The sequence below is a fragment of the Aulonocara sp. 'chitande type north' Nkhata Bay genome, linkage group LG23 (genome assembly GCF_057382095.1).
Source record: "Aulonocara sp. 'chitande type north' Nkhata Bay isolate Kocher_YH1m ecotype deep benthic linkage group LG23, A_spYH_male_GT1.1, whole genome shotgun sequence".
NCBI lineage: Eukaryota > Metazoa > Chordata > Actinopteri > Cichliformes > Cichlidae > Aulonocara > Aulonocara sp. 'chitande type north' Nkhata Bay.
The window spans coordinates 33,285,670-33,301,017 of record NC_141365.1 but is presented as its reverse complement, the minus strand read 5'-3'; the positions used below and the strand labels follow the sequence as shown (position 1 = coordinate 33,301,017).

The 15,348-nt window shown below is 39.4% G+C and overlaps 1 protein-coding gene across 3 annotated transcripts in view; it reads right to left on the bottom strand.

Moving 5' to 3' along the window:
* LOC147302251 (beta-1,3-galactosyltransferase 1-like) overlaps nt 1–15,348 on the bottom strand; it is a 181,798-nt gene that overhangs the window by 83,508 nt on the left and 82,942 nt on the right. The window lies entirely within an intron of this gene.

Here is a 15,348-nt window from a genome sequence, read left to right as displayed (position 1 = left end):
TTACATGAATATTTCAGGGAGAAGTAGTTTTACAAGGTTGGCTAATTTAAAGTGGAATAAAATATGGATATATGGTCTTTTTATGGCGTGGCTGAGAATGGTCCCTAGGGTGATGGGTGTGAGTTTTTTAAAGGATGGCAGGAGGGTTAAACAGCCATCACAACACACTTTCAGTACATTGCAGTCATAGTTTGATGAACATGGTCATTGCATTACTCTGTGCTACTGAAATTTAAACCATTGTACCACCAGCAGCAGCCTGAGGCATTAATACAGGGGAGGATAGAGCAATCCTTTCTTGGTGTTTATGCCAAATTCTGATCATACAATCTGAATGTTGCAGGAGAAATCAAAATTCATCAGCCCATCCAAACATGCTTCATCCATACTATAGTAATACTCAGACCAGCCAGTCAAATGTCAATCACTTCAATTCCCTTTCATCCACATTTCGCTCAGTTTGCACTTCAGGATGTCATCTTTACCATGCCTAAATGCACTGAATTGCTGCCGTCTGCCGATTGGCTGATAAGATTTTTGTAATCCATAAGCAACTAAACAGGTAGATCTGACAGAATTAGAATAAAAAGATTTACGATGGGGCCAGTTTTTATTTCATTATGCTGTTAAGAAAATGTGTCCTACTTTTACTATTTTGTTATGTTTGTGAGCTTCATCTAAACATGTTAAATTGTTGTACTTTCAGTGCTTTGACCTACTATTTCCTTATGTTAACTCAGTCTGCCTTGGAGTCTGCATTTGGGGCCTAATTCATAGTATGTGATAATAAAAAATTGCACAAAAAAGCAAATTAGTGCTTAAACATGTTCAAATAGTGGGAATAAAATATTACAAAGTGGCTACAATGAAATACATTCATTGATCTAAATGAAAAAGTTTAATGGTGAACAATCCTGAAATAGCGCTGATAGTAATGTGGTTAGTTTCATGGTTAATTTACGAAGTTGAGCTTTTTTTCTAAACGCAGGTGCAGCCACTTCATTTCAATATAAGGGCCCAATCTGCCAAGAGCTGCGCAATTTAGAGCAAGGTCGCAAAGTTAGAGATCATATTCAGCTGCGGGTAATTTACTAACCGAATAGGTGCAGCTTGTTAATTGTAATCAGAAAAGCATATAAATACAGGTCATACATGGTCATACATACTGTCTGACCAAACTGTCTGGCACACAGAGTTGCTATAATGGAAACAGGCGTTAGTAACTGACAGGCTCTAATGCAGGACTATAAGCCGTGCAACAATATTGTTACATTGTGTTCCATAGCATTTTTGTATTAAGACAACTTACATCACCTCAAAGGATAAAACAAGCCAGAAATGCCTGATTTGCAAAAGATTATACTTATACTTCACTACTGGTGGTGTTAACTGACTGTTTAAGAAAAAACTGAATTAGCAGATTGTGTGTGTGTGTGTGTGTATTATCAAAGAATTTGTGTAGGGCTAACACTCATGCGTTAGATTACAGCTCACTAGATGGTGAAAACCATGTGTGCTGTTCATAGTCCTGCAATGGTACCAGTTTGTTTAATTTAGAAATGTTTAATTGAAATGTTATTAAGAACATTTTTTTAAGGATTGAATGTATTGTGAATGCATTCCTCTGAACAAAAAAACAAACAACCTATCAAACCAGTTCAAAAATAACTGGGCCGCTATTAATTGACATTCATTCAAGACCCAATTATTTTTAAGATCAGGTCCGAAGTCAATATCTTCATTCCTCTGTCATTCAGCCTTTTCACTTTGAACCCCAGTACACAGCCTAAGAGCCAATACCATAAACTGAAGAGCAGCAAAATTTTTGTTGCTGCTAGTATGACTTCTTTTGGTTGGAGGTTCAAGGTCATCTCTAAATTCGTTGAGCAAATTTAGAATTAGGTGGCTTGGTAATCTGTACGTTTTTATCACATCTTCATCTGACACTCCAAAAACGTCAGCATGAGTGGATTGTAGCACACTCTCTTGAATCTCTGCAATAGCTCCTCCAAGCAATAACTGCCATCATATCAAGTGCAAATAATAAAACAAAATTATAAAGCATTCAATAAATAAATAAATAAATAAAGCATTACATATTGGCACAAATAGCGATAAATTACATATAATCACTTTGCATACTTGATTTAAATCCAGTCCTCTCTATTTTCTGCACATAAAGAAAGGAACTCCCAGAAACGCATATGCAAGAGTCACAAAAGTCACATTTTAGTTCCACATGCTGGTCAGATCAGGGTTTTCAGGGAATGATCTAAATGTGTTGCACAAGAACACAACTTTAAAGGGGAAATCAGACAAATTATTGTTATTATTTTTTTTACTTTATGATGACTTTACCATCCCATCTTGTATTACTTCGACTCCATGACTCTCACCTGACAGGTCACACATATGATTTGAAATTTTACATGTCAGCTGAGACACCAGGAGCATGTAAGGTAGTGCAATGATTCACGTGTCAGCAAAAACAAACAAGAGGGTCTTGAATAATTCACTGTTTCCTACACAGGACTTACCTGAACACCCCCACCCCCCTCCACACACACACAGACACACACACACAGTCTCACACATGGCCAATTTTAAACCGTCAGATGAATTCACGCACCTCTGGCTTGTTTTCTCACAGCCATGAGGCGTTATTGTTCCAATCAGGAGCCTCTTGCTGCTCTCCATTTGAAACCCCACTACACTTTCATTTAATCTGACAAGTATAATCTTCTGAGATTGCCCTTTCCCACTGTGATGTTTAGAAAGCTTATAAAAGACTCACTTCATTGATCTGAAGACACTTTAAGAGGCTTTATTGTGGTTCCCACGCCACAATCACAACTAGACCTTTTGGAACAGAATAGTGCCAAACAACACACGTCAGTAGACAAGTCAACCTTTCAATAAAAACGTAATCGTTTTATTGATGCAAAGTCCACCTATCTATGTGTGTTACACATAGATAGGTGGACAGCAAGCCGTTTAAGTACAACTCATTTTGATGCAACCACAAAAATCTGCTATGTGCTATAAAATCCAATCTGTAATTGGACAATTTACTATTCACACTGACATTCAATTCATTAATTACAGTCTGTACACTCTATGTCACATGGGACTTCCCCTCTACTTTGGCCAGGCCTGCTGTATGCATTGCCTCTGTCTATCTGTGGTTGTGTTTAAACAGTCCATTCATTCACTCACTCATCATTTTATAGTGTTTGCTACATAGTAATCTAACTAGGAAACAAGCACCCACACCTGCTGATACACTTCTTCTTACTTTTCTTTTTCTTTCAGCTGCTGCTTTAGAGCTTACCACACCAGATCATTTGCCTACATCTAACTCTATCCCTCCATGAACCTTATCTGTGGTCTTCCTCTTTTTCTCCTGCCTAGTAGATACATATTTAGCATCCTTTAGTTACTGCTTAGCTTAGCTCTTTAGCTGTCTCTCTCATGCACTTATCTAGTCTTGTCCATCCTGGCCACTGGCAAACAGAAATTTTAGCATCTTCAGCGGTGCTAGCTCTTGTCTTTTTGTTTCCAACCCACCATTTCCAACCCACACATCACAGCAGGTCTCATTACCATATTGTTAACCTTCCCTTTCACTGTATTATTTATCTTTCTGTCACAGATTACCCCTGATACTTGTCTTCACCCACTCCAACTTCACCGCATTCTCTTCTTCACCTCTCTTTTCATTGTCGCTATCGCTACACTTTGAATCTTCACTTTCCAACTGTCTTCCTCTTATTCATACACATGTATTCTGTCTTCCTTCTACTGATTTTCATTGCTCTTCTCTCCAGAGCATACCTCCACCCCTCCAGGCTCTCCTCCATTTGCTCATTACAGATCACAGTGTCATCTGTGAACATCACAGTCCACCGATAATCCTGGCTGACGTCATCTGTCAACCAACACCACTGTGCACGAGAATGGGCTCAGAGCTGATCCCTGATGTGATCTCACCTAGGGCTGCTCAATTAATCAAATTTTAATCACGATTACGATCTGGGCTTTCAACGATCTTTAAAAATGACTGAGCCGATTATTAGCACCTCCCTCATGCTTTACTCTCGTGCTGCTCCGTGTGGCAAATCCAGCGCACCTCTCTGCGTTTCGAACACGTGTCACAAGAGGACCCGAGGGAAGCTCGGAAAGCTAAGCAGAAGTTATTTGGAGAGGAGAGGGACTGCTGTTGGTTGAAAAGAGGTAAAAAAAAAAAAACTTCAGTGGTGTGGAAACATTATGGGTTCACGGAGTCAGACGTGGATCAAGTAGACATAGTGTGTAAACGTTGCTACAGCGTCGTAGCTGCACCACAGAGCAACACTGCAAAGTTCACTAAACATAGATGTTTACATTTTTCATTTATTTCTTATATTGCAAACATTTGCACTGTTATCAGTATTTGCACACTATTTTATATTATTTTTTAAAGTCATTATTCAATACATTGTTATTGTTAACCCTTTAAAGCCAGTCGCGCCGTTTTGTGTAACTATTTTTAAATCCCTGTAGAACCTGAACCGTGTAAGCTAGCGCAATAATTTTTTTTGCATATGAAACCGGAGGAGTTGTACTTACATCTTATGCCATCAGCTTGTCCTCGGTTACGGTTTCCTTCCACATAAAGCTTTGCAAAAATTGCATAAAAAGCGCTTGCAGGAACAAAAACATAATATTTCAGAAACAGGCTTTGCCGATCCGATCAGCTGTTCATAACACTTCCCACATTGAAACAGACGTCACCGCTAACTATCGCATGTCCGCCATTTCCTGCCTGAAACCGGAAGTGACGTCATTTTCGCGGAAAATGTAGTTTTTTACTTGTAGGCCTTAAAAGCCTATACTGGTGTTTTTATAAGTCATGTTTGACTTTTCTGAATAGTTTCTGGGATGCTTAGAACTCGAATTGCACTGCTGGAAATAGTTTATTTTGATGCACCTGCTGTTTTCTTTGCAAATTTGCATCATAGGATTGTTTTTTGTTTTTCCTGCAGTATATAAAAATTGCTGTATCTCCAAAATAAAACTATGAAGACACTCAAAATAAATTTCCTGTTGTTGTAAACTATTTTTTGCAACTTTTTTGTATTTAAAGTTTTGAGGGATAAACCTCTTAAATTTCTCCAAGTAGAAATATATGTAAAAAAAACAACAAAAACGATTTTCAATTTTTTTGTAGTTTATTGCACTTTTTTGTAATTAATGTAATTACTATGGACTTAATACATACATATTATTAAAATATGGGCTATAACAGTTGTATTGATGTATAGCAACTTGAAATGCTCCCACAAATGGCACTACAGCATGTAAAAAAATAATATAAGCTCTGGTGGACTTGGTTCTATAGTAGGTCTTAAAGGGTTAAATAAATATCGTCAAATAATCGAGATCTCAATTTCAGTGAAAATAATCGTGATTATAATTTTTGCCATAATCGAGCAGCCCTAATCTCACCTTCACCTTGAATCCATCTCTCGCTCCGATTACACACCTCAACATGATTTCCCCGTCCTCATACATACCCTGTACCACCCTCACATACTTCTCTGCCACTCCTAACTTCCTCATACACTAGAAACGTTCTTCTCTTGGTACTCGCTCATGCTTTCTCCAGATCCACAAAGACACAGTGCAACCTTTCCTGACCTTCTCCATACATCTCTATCAGCACTCTCAAAGCAAACATTTGTAGTGCTGTCTTTCAGCCGAAGCTATACTGCTAGTCACTGATTGTCACCTCTTTTCTTAACCTTGCTTCAAAAACTCTTTCCGATAGTAAATAACAGCACAGTGTCCCCTAACTGTGTTGTTCTCTAGTAAGTTTGACTAGTGTGATGCTAATTGTGATTTAATGTCACCCTGTCAAAGAAGTGCTTGGGGCTTGTGTGTCTTGAAAAAGAATGTGCACGGTGTGAGTGGCTACTACTATTATACTGTATCCAGAATTTATTTACATAGGGGTAGAATTTCAACACACCCAGTTTTCTTCCATTTCTCTGCTAAATGGATTTGATCACTGAAATTTAAAATCTAGGTATTTAATTACTAGGCACCATGGTGCGACATACACACACACACACACGTGCACACACACCCTTTCTTACTCATCAGCCCTCCACCTGCCACTAAGCTGAAAATAGATTTTCCTCTATGGGCAGCGAGTTCAAGTTTACATTCCTAATGACCAACAATAATTTAACTGATTGACGACTGATTGTGAAAATCATCTAATGACTAGCAACCTCTGCACTTGATAATGCCATGCGCTGCTTCACGACTTTATTAAGCATACCGATCTCACTGCACGGTTAAATAATTCACTGCCATTGGCCAGGTGCAGGCTGATATTTCAGTGTGGTTGGCTGACATGATACTGTGCGTGACAAACTGTGCCCTGCGTTCACACTTAATTCAGGGGACGACTGCTCTGCATAAGGACAGCTTGGAAAGATGTATGAGCTGGGGACTTAATGTATTCATAGCGAAAAGGATGGAGAAATTGGTCTTGAGATGTGATAAAGCGCCTGCTGAGGTGTCTTTGATAAATTATGATGAAGCTATGCAAATAGTGCCTGGAGCAGCTGGATCTTCGGCATGTACTGTTCAATTAGCCTGTCACTGAGGTGGTAGTGTAGCACTTGGACTGGATGAGCAATGAATCCATTTATTACTGAAATTCATGATAACTTGATATCGAACATTATGATTAAATTAGAAATACTATTTAGGAGATCGGTACAAACCTAAATAAGAGATTAAACCCTTATTAACACTTTGTGCATGTGACCTTCATTAACACATCAACTACATACATACATGCTCTGGTCTTTGAATCTTTTACAGAGAACTGCTTCGCTAACGCTGCTAATGTGTATGAGATATAGGTCCCAAGAGCTTTCTTATCTAAACAAATTCAGTTTAGATAAGAGAGTTATGGACTAGTGCTCTAAAGTAGACTTAATTTTACTTAATTTTGCTGTTCAGATTCATACCAAATCCACTGTAACTCCCACAGTCCTAATCTGCAAAAAAGGGAAGAAGCTCAAAGAGCCCTCTCAGATATAGTCTCTTCCACCCCATGGCCCATCATCACATTCAGTCCCTTTCACTAAATATTTCACAATGAGCCCGTGCATTCAGATTTTACATTCCTGATATACAGTCTGCTGCCCAAAAAAACTCTCTCCAGCCCTCTGAAGTATGAGATTAGAGCAGCTTTGAAGGCCATTTTTTTTCCTTGTAGCCATAAAAACAAGGCACTGAAAAAAAAATATATCCAACATCCACCGCAGCCAGATGTGTTTCTCTAATCTCCTGTATTTCAATTAGGTTACTACTACTGAGTAGAGTTTCTTCTTGGAGCTGTCCTCACTGATGGGTTTAGAAAATGACATTTCAGTGTAATTAGAGCTTGGAATATCATAATGCAGCAAGAAACAAAATGTGTCCAGCTGAAAAACTGCTACAATTAAACGTGCCGTAACGTAAAAATAATCTTCAAGGATGAAAATTGTAAAATATAGGCTGGTTAGAAATACGACTAATTTATTAATTTGGTGGTGATTAGATGAGTAGGAGTAAGCAGCAGCCATTGAATTGCATCAACGTCTAAAAACAGAACGGTGAGGGGAAATGAAAGCCAGCCATTTCTTTCTTTTACTCAGTGTGAGAGTTGACCTTTTCACACAGTCCCTGCCTGCGGCGCTAAGGGAAGTGCACATATGCAGGGGATTTGAACTTTAGCTTCCATGGAGCATCTGGCATATGTATGCTAACTGTTTAAAGTCTCTGCAGGATATTGCAGACAGTAGCATAGTGTGAAGAAAAACATACAGGATGACGGCTGATAGCGATGTCTTATTTAAACAAAATTTTGCCAAATGTTATCCACTGGCCACAAGCGCGTTGTGGAATTTGTAGCAACTGTGGCAGGGGTTAATAGTGAAATCTCACATCCTGAAATTCACTTTGGCATGAGCCTACTGAGCCTGTGAAAACAGCTGTATAATGTCTCCTTTGGCTCTGGAGGACCTTTTTAAACTCAGCTGGTATTAGATTTATGTCGGTTAGAAATATGTAGGGAGTTTTTTAGGCTGCATTACAGACTAAGGGGAGGGACTTCTTTAAAAGACGTGGGTGTATATTTAATGCGCTACAGAATTGCATTATGGGAAAGGATCCATGGTAAAAGAGTACGTTTATTTTGAATTCCACTCCATCAATCATAACTTTTTTTTTTTCATTTCATGTGCTTCTTTGGCGACCTGAGAGTGCTCCGTTGTAGTGCCATGACATTTCCAAATGTGCGTGACCCAATAAAAACGTCTAAACATATTACGTAAAAAGATTTTGTCTTTTGTAAGCTGTAACGAAAAAAAAGAAAGAAAGAAAAGCGAAGCACACAAAAATATGTGCCTGTCTCACCATCATTGGTAACATCACTGCACAGCAAAACTGTCACAGCTAAATAAAATAAAATAAATAAAATAAAATGTTAGACTTCATTTAAACTACTCTGAACCAATGCAAACTCTAATTATCAAAAATGAGACCCGGGGTGATCTCAGCACTGTCAGACCAAACCCAGCATAGTTGATGCAAAAACCTGTGGTCAACCCTACAGTACCTGAGCTGAGTACAAATTCCAATAGGCCTCTTGAGTCCAGATGAAGTGAGTAGTTAAAATGATTTTCCACATTTTGAAGGCTCTATAGACCTTTCATTGTTAGCTCTATAGTTCTAGAAGTCAGCACAGCAGCTTTCTAAAATCTGGCTTTTATTGAACTATTTTATCAATAACTCTGAAGAAAGCCGGGAAGACAGCCATGAAACACACTGGTTTTATTTGATCTAATATTTTAATTTGTGCCCATTTTCATTGAAATGAAGTTGAATTTAGTTAAAAGTTGAAATAGCAACTGCCTTTGATATAAAAGCCCCAGTGGACTTGAAAAACTGAAGCAATCACTTGAATCCTATGTCAGCAACCTGTCTGTTCTGTTTTACAGTACGCAGTCTTGTCAGACTGACTGTTAATTAAAAGAAGGGCTGTACTGTTGCTGAGATAGAAGAAGGAAGTACATGGGTGCTAAATAGAAAAGTTCCACAACAAAATGGCGACGAGGATGGGATGGTCCGTGTGATCGCTGAACAACGGTTCCGTGGACGGGCTGATCACCCCTGAGGAAAAAGGTACCTTTGTCCTACCAGCTGTTGAAGCAAAGGAAATGGAGGAGTCACAGAGCCGTGTGTTTCAGTTACCACCGAGATCATTGATTTTGAGGGGACTGCTGCAGATGGGTGAGTTGTAGCTAACTTTGTATACAGTTATGAGGAGTTTTTTTGTCTGGCCGAGCGGTGAAATGCTTGCTGCTCCGGAGTTCGAGTCTCTGGAGGGAAAATCCTGGGGTTCGAGTCCCCAGGCTTGTGTTCGGTTCCTGTGTTGTGCAAAAGAAAAGCAGTCGTCTGCCAGAGTAATTGCAAAAACACCAGCCCATCACAGGGAATGGTGGTTCAAGTCCACCGTTGATAATCACGTCTGCACAATACAGTGTGTGGAGTGACGGTATTTTAGCACTTTTCTGCCGGTAAGGGAAGAAGGCCATTGCAGGGGACGCTCTGAATGTAAATATGGGATCTAGATCCAGTAGCAGCGCTCCACCGGGCGGCCAGAGACAAAACTCAATGTGTGACTGTATGGTAAGAATTGAGTAAATGTGTGGTGTGTAAGATTGCAGAGAATGGTTGTGTGGGAAAAGTTGATGTGTGTGTAAAAACAGTGAGAAATGGGGCTACAAAATGTTGAAAATGGGGAACAAAAACAAAAAAAAAAGAGAGGAGTGTAGAAATGTGTGTAAAAGTTGTTTCCAACTAGAGGGAGAAGGTGGTACTGCAGGCCACCAGCTCCTCTAGGGTGGACACACGAAAAATTTCTTTTTAGCAGAATTGTTGATAAAAATAAGCAATAAAAATAGGAAGAGGGTTTGGTGTTTTTCAACGTAGAACAACTAAAATCTCTCTGGGATTTTAAGAAAGGGGAGATCAGAACCAGAGAGGGGAGATGTGTTGTTTCAAGTAGGGAGACGAATGATCAAAATGTCTCAGTGTGTCACTTGCAGGTGAAGAGCAGACCCGGATCAATTTTCCACGCGCAGCAGTCGGAAGCAAATTATAGGTTAACATGATTAGAAACACTCAAGCCAAGTTTTGGCTGAATTATTTTACAGCTTAACTTCCATGTGTTTGTCACCCTGAGAACACAAGCTCCAAGAATCTCTCCCTGAAGACAAGAAATGCAGTTCCAGACCAATGAGATGGATCTCAAGAGCTCACAGCAGCATCCTGAGCAGTGAAGAAAAGGTCCAGCAGCAGCAGCTGTGCAAGACAGCGACAGCAAGGAGAAAAATGGCATCATCATGACTGGATGGATGGATGTGCATTTCCAACGAGCTGCACCTTCACTGTGTGTGAATGGACCTTTGAAAAGACTGCTTGAGTTGGACATTTGCCACTTTCGGCACAAAAATGGCAAGATGAGAGTGTTAAAGACACAGGACAAAGCTGAAAGACAACTGACTCTCACTGGACTGCTGCAAGGGGGGGAGATGAGATGACACCACAGTGGAAGGAGCAGGGGAGGACATGGAGGAAGGCTGTTTTAGTGTGGGAATGAAATTTGGGTTTAGGAAACTGGGAGTAAAAACGACTGCCTTGCATGGAGAATTGAAAAGTGTCTGGAGCACCGCAAAGAGGAGAGGTACACAAAAATTACACAAACAGAAAAATGCATTAATCCTACTAACACAAACACACATGCAATGAAGCTCATGAAGATCAAACAGTATTTTAAGCATGCATTTCTGTTACCATCATCTTGTCCGGTTCACTTAGTGGGTTAAGAAGTGATACATAGACTAGTGAACTAGTATTATTTTTGGGGAGGGATGATTGAATCATTGCAGGGGTGAACAGAATGCTGCAGGAGGGTCAGATGAGTGGAGACTAATAGATTATTGAGTTTCTGGTTTCTGATGTGTGAGGGAGGTCTTATCATGACACACAGCTGGGAACATGGGGGAAAACAAACACTCATTATCTAATAGAATATTGCTGTTGTGTGAGGTGTGACTGGTGGATGAAAGTTTTGGAGATTTACTGATGCATTTTCCTTTGGTACCACTTTGAACCTGCCAGTTTTGATCTATTATTCTAAAAGAGTATGCTTAGACAACTTCTAAAAAGAGGCCTTCATATTTTTTGATTTTAACAGTGCACTGAGATTTTTTGCTTGGCAATTTTCTCTTTTTCAAGCAGGCCTGCAAAATCGGAATCGAAAGCACTACACAACATGTTGACCAATCGCAAGTGAGGTTCTCCAAAATTAAAATGGGCTCGGGAGAAAGCCACTTATTTGGGACAATCAGAAAACAAGTCCCTGTCAAAAAGGATTCAGCGAGGTAATCCAGTCTAAATTGTTTTTTCTTTTTTTGAAATGACGTCATTGCTGGCAGTAGAAACTTATTGCATCACGAGAGGTTCTACTGTCAGCAAATAAAAAATGGGGACTGACTGTTGACTGACTGGACACCAGTATGCAAGATTGCACCTCCACCTAGACAGTGACAAAAGGGTGGATGTATGTATGTTTCTTTTTACAGGAGCAGAAAGGTGACAGCAACAGGTTGCATGAGCTTTTGGGCCGTGCTGATTTAACCTTTTAATTGCCACTTTCTGTGTCTGTGAATTTACCAGCGGTGTGTTATTCATGACCTTGTATTGTTTACAGTGCAGAGGTCACTGTGAGAAAGTGTGCATACAGATGCGCAGCGTTAACATCTACATCACTTTTTCCACAGCAAAGGGTTAATCGTGGGATCTAATCACATGATTTACAGCAGGACACACCACTGGCTAATGTTTTTTCTTACAACAGGGCCTGGAGTGAAACTACTCCAGGGGAGAAGCCCTGGGAATTTTTAACAGACAATGCACAACTTCATTGTGCATGTCCAATTGTGATAAGCTGACAGAGGGCAAAAGAGGGTTTTCCGGGGAAGTTTTCATTTTAAAATTGCAGAGACCGCGACATGAGAGATATGGAAGGATTGACTGAGGCGCAGATGCAGACCATGACCATTTGAGAAGGCTTCAAGAGGACCATTGAGAAGCAGGAACCATCTGTAGGACAGCAGACAAACGACAGTGGGCTGCACCACTGGGCTTCCAAAGGATTGTCACGAGGAGATTTTGAACAGCAAAATCTTAAATAAAATGAAAGAGTTTCGCCGTTGAAGTTGAGGAAGACAACTAAGGTGTACGACGTGCTCTGCCTTAAATCTACAGCCGCGTTGGAACAGAAATCGAGGAATGGAGAGAGCGTGCCAAGCTCCAAAGGTGACAGCGCAGAGGGAGATCAGCGTTGGAATTATGACTCTGTAAACGGCACAGACACCAGGAGCCATGACCGTGACTGGAATGACCACCTAATGCTGCTTCACTTTGCCATGCAAAGTACTTTGACACTCTGGAGAAGACCTTTCCTCTGTATCATTGTTGCTGCCATTTGCATGTGAGAGCTTAGATTGTGGGGAAGATTAAAGATGAACAAAGGGTGGTGGGAAAACAGTGAAGTGAGGATACACAGTGTGAAACTCCTTTAAGTGTACAATAATGTTGATGTGATATACAGAATGTCAGGAAAGAAATTCTGGTTTTAATGTGATATAAGAATCAAAGGGTGGGATTGTATAGGAATTTCTTTCATTTATGTATTAATCACATTATTTTTGTATAATGCCTTGGTGCCACTGGATTTTAACATGTCTGATACCCATACTGAAGACAAATGGTGGGGGTGTAGTAAGGAAGTTTGGGGAAGCAGACCAGAGTCTTTTGTCTCTTCGAGGACTCTGGGAAGTAGCAAGGGAGTGTGAACCTTAAGGTGTGAAACAGCTGTGTACTGCCTTTTGTTCCTGGAGAAGGTATTTAACTGAGAGCCATGCTAGGCTCAGGGAGACTCTGCTGACCGTCTGTCCCGCGGACATGCAGGGGCTCCATCAAGGTTGGTTGTCTGTTGTCTTTGTGTGTTTGGATTAAAGAATGTTAGCTACTGCTCACTGCTCGTCTGCAGGCTTTATTTAGACTTAAATAGACTTAAATAATTCTGGCTGTATATTTGACAACAGTTATTTTATTTGGTCAAAGGTAGCCTTGATTTCACCCAGTGTAAATAACAGTATAGACTAGTTCACCACAATTATGGCTGAAGATGGGGAAAAGCTCCCCATTTCACATAGCTCCAAACTGTAGGAAAGTGAACTTCAGATAAACCTCATATTGTCTCTAAAGTGACGCCATTTACTAGCATCTATATTTCTTCCCAGTCTTTTCTTTTTGTTACTGCACTCTCTCTCTCTGAAGAAGCTTTCAATCTCAAACCTATTTTTCTTTTAAAAAGACACAAGGCGGAAACAGTGATGGCAAGAGGGCAGCACACTGATTTTGCAAGGAAGCCACATTAAAAGTAATTTCATCACTTACTAAAATCCTTATGTTATGACTAATTACACCATAACCATTTAAACTTAATGAAAATTATTAGACAAAGTGTCATGGTTATGATGGCTAATAACAAAATGAACATTGAAGGAAGTATCATCTCTTTAAGATGTTTCTAACTCAACTGCCTCCATTCATTTAGCACTACTCCTTACATCTGTTGAGTACTTAACAGATGGGAACATATATTTCCCATCACTTCAGTGCACTCAGAAGCATTCTGCTTTTCTTATTACAAGACTTTCCTCATTCTTTCACTTAGTGCACAGCCCAGTAGTAAGAACTCAAAGCAAGAGCCTTGATCCAGACCTTTGTATTGTCACCAGACAGATTGCAAAATAAAGGTATAGAACAAACCTGATGTTCAGATGTGCCATGAGATGACATTCACGCATTATTACTGCAGTAGTAGTATTGTAAATGTGAATACAGTACAGTTAAAAATTACAGTTACAAACTGTGGGCTTAGATGCGTTTTTCCAATATACTCCACCTTACTACCTTTCATAGGGAAATTAAGTTTAATCCACTAAATTTACTGTGCATTTAGAGGAGAATAATTCTGAAACCAATCAATAAATATTAATATTTTTTTTCTAAAAACAAAAGAAAAAAAAACACATCTATTTTGGCCTTCTCCAAAAATTGGGTTTAGGATAGTGTTATCACCTAGGATGACTGAGATCTCATCAAATCAAATTACTTTTCAGGATTTAAACCTGCTCCTCGAAATTTGGCTTTGATAGCAGGCCCCTCTCTTGGAGGGGTGCCTGTATGAGTCTGTGATGTGTTTAAAGAAGGGCAAATAAATCCATTATTATAATTTGCTAGAACTATATTGCTGTAGATTCAATGACTTCAATGGACGTTTGGATTTTGGATTTTGGATGTGACAATGGTAAAATATTTATATAGCAAAAGATTTGTGCGACACAACATGAATAAAACAAGTAAATATCACCCTTTATACCTTTGAGAGAAGCTACCAGATGTAGTCAGTTATAATTAAGTTAAGAAGCCTTGGCTTCTTAACTTAAGTTAAAGGACATTGTAGAAGGGTGTAGCATATATCTGAGCTGTTTGAAGTCTTTTTACCCTGCATGTGTTAGAGAAAATCCTAAATAAATTCAAACTTGTGTACAAAATTCTTTTTTTTAATTCATTAAAGATGTATGCTATTTGATCATTGAAAAATAACAGTTCAAAGAAATCAAAGAAAAAGCCCAAAATCACTGTGTAATTCATGCACTTGATGAGTAGAAAGTAACGTAAACTTCTACCTACAAATAGTAACAAAATACATTTGCACTTGTTTTGTAACATTTTGAGATTTTGTACTTTTATCCATATATGCATCATTATAATATGCAGTGCATTAATATTTCTGGCCCCACAGTACAGGGAGACAAGAATGTCTTGAGAAAGAAATTGATATACTGGGAGGCACCACACACCGTGTTTTCTCTTCAATTATTAATTTAGTCATTCTCTTTGAAGACAAAGAGAACACAAGAGACTTAAATGCATGCAGGGGTGATAAAGCCTCTGCTTCATCAAACAGCAAGATTGGCCCGGTGAACCTCAGAAGCAACAATAGGTTTTATTCAAGACTTCAATTCTCAACTCCCTTTGGCTTTCTTCCAGCCAAAAGCTCTGAAATACACCACCACTGTGTCTGCCTATTATGGAAACCCTTTTAAAACCAGAAACAGGCTACACCCATGAGTGAGCAGCAATTTGACAAACGGACAGGAAGCT